Below are 2555 nucleotides of genomic sequence, written 5' to 3'. Positions count from 1 at the left end.
TACATAATATAAATATATAATATAAATAAATAATATAAATACATTAATATATGAATAAATTTCAATATAATACCTGTACGGGGAACCCCTAATCGGGCTTAGAAACCCCGAGCCCCGTACACGGCATAACCTATTTATTATCTACTAATCTATTTGTTATCTTATCTACAATTAAGTTACTTTTTCTAATATTATTCAATTTATACTTTCTACTACTTTATAACATTGTATCTCACCTAATCAACAATACATTCTGAAACAGAATGATATTAGAAAAAGTAAGTTAGTTGGATAAGAAATAGGTTGATAGACTCGACTAAAATATAATCTGACAAATGCAAAATAGGCTGCAACATTGTAGCTATGATATTTAAAATAGGTTATCCTTAAGAATGGTCGGAATGGAGTAATAAGAAATTAAATATGTTGAGACTAAATGAATATTTTCATTATAATTAATAAACAAATCGGTCTCAAACAAGAATTCAAATTATATATAAATATATGATTTTTTCATTACATAAATTAATTACTTCGTAATAAACTCTCATATTATTACTTTTTTTATTTATACAACTAGTAGAACAATAGTAGATACAGTAACAATTTATTAATAAATGAAGATATCTTCATTCAACTTCATTAAACATTTCCCAACACGTTTATAATCTGAAATTTTGATATTATTCTCCATTGAGAAACCGAAGGAGAGAGATAAATAAAGATAGCTAGATTGTGGGCTCACTCACAGCAAAAATGTTTATGTTTACAGATACCTCAGTTGTGGCCATGTTGAATAAGCTCTATTTGTATTTTGTTTTCAAAACGTAAAAAAAAAATGGTGTGTTTTCATCTTATTTTGCTGATCTAGCATTTCAAAACGCTCTTAAGAGAATTTTGTTTCTTAGTTCGAAATATTATATTTTTTCTATTTAATAGATTATAGGAAATAGCCTGTACTTATAATTTAATAAATATGTATTTCTAATTAGAATTATTCATAAAATTATAATTCCTCCTGGGGTCCACTCAGCCTCATAAATTGGGTACCCTTAATTGGGTACAAATCTGGCTGTCGAGCGTGATTCTGACCAAATCACCTCCTTACACAACCGTTGGTCAAGTAACAATACTTCCTTATTAAGTACTGAAAACCTCCGTCCCTTCACGGGTTGTAGTGCTACAGATTTTAATTGTAATAAAATTATAATGTATAAATTGGTAATCATAAAAGTAGCACATAATTTACTAACGTGCTTACCACTGTCAAACAGATCCATATCTTGGGCTGCAACTGAACAAACGATTAACCTGGAATCCCCACACAAGACTGAAAAGACAGGAAACTGCACATCGATTTCGACTATTACAGCACTTAATAGACAAACGGTCTAAACTTCCAATCCATTACAAAAGACTAATCTACATGACAATAATAAGGCCTATCTGGACATACGGAGTTGAGCTTTGTGGTTTCACTAAACCTTCGAATTCCTTTCGTATCCAATCCTTACAATCCAAAATCCTTCGTAAAATCCTCAATGCTCCTTATTTCGCCACAAATAGAATCATCCATAAAGACCTTAATGGTCCATATGTAACCGATCTTACCCGAACCAAATATCAATCCTACCATTATAAACTCCCTAACCATCAAAACCCTCTAGTTTCTAACCTTGCTTCTTCTTCTATTTCTGACAATCCTCCGAGGCGCCTGAAAAGAAGATGGCCTCGAGACCTTCTAGTGTATAAATATGATTAGAGTGCTACCAATGGGTAGTTTCTCTACATGCCTGTACCACTCCATTTGGATCTTACATCAAATTCACTTAATTTGTTTTTATGTAAATACAGTTGTAAATAGCAATAAATAAATAAATTTAAAAAAATAATAATAGTCCAAACATTTACCGAGTTTTATTTTGAATAATATTTTATAATCAATTGCAAATTTTTTTTATTTAAAGTAAATCAAACATTTTTATTGGAAAATCGTTGGTTGACCGTGTTTTATAATAAAAGTAACATGGCCCGGGTGCGGTCAAAGAAATAAACAAATAGTGATTAAACTAGTGTGAGCTAACGTTTCGCCCCGCGTTGCATGGCTTCATCAGGACTAAAAATAATAAAAACACTAAATGAGGAAACAAAGTTTTAGCCCTGATGAAGCCCTGCAACGTAGAGCGAAACGTTGGCTCTCATTAAATAGCTTTATTATTATTTGAGTTTTTTCTTTGACCGCACCTGAACCATCTTCCTTTTATTAAACATTTTTATTGTTTAGAATTTATGAAAACTATCGATTTATTATTTATTGAAGCTTTATTTTTTTCTAAATAGCAATGAATAAATTCAGGAGATAAATGTTTCTACCAATCTTTTAAAACTTTTATTTCCAGGCAAAAATATAATTCATATGTTCTTCATTTGTACCTGACTAGGGGGAAAAAATCCTATATATTTATGATTCAAATCGAATAATTTTGATAAATATGAATATAAATCGGATTTTTATAAAATTTATAAATAAAATTATATGTATAAAAGAATAATAA

Source organism: Halyomorpha halys, unplaced genomic scaffold, assembly GCF_000696795.3.
Source record: "Halyomorpha halys isolate HHAL.00 unplaced genomic scaffold, Hhal_1.1 Scaffold53.1, whole genome shotgun sequence".
In the NCBI taxonomy this organism is placed as follows: domain Eukaryota; kingdom Metazoa; phylum Arthropoda; class Insecta; order Hemiptera; family Pentatomidae; genus Halyomorpha; species Halyomorpha halys.
Note: the sequence above shows the minus strand (reverse complement) of the source record.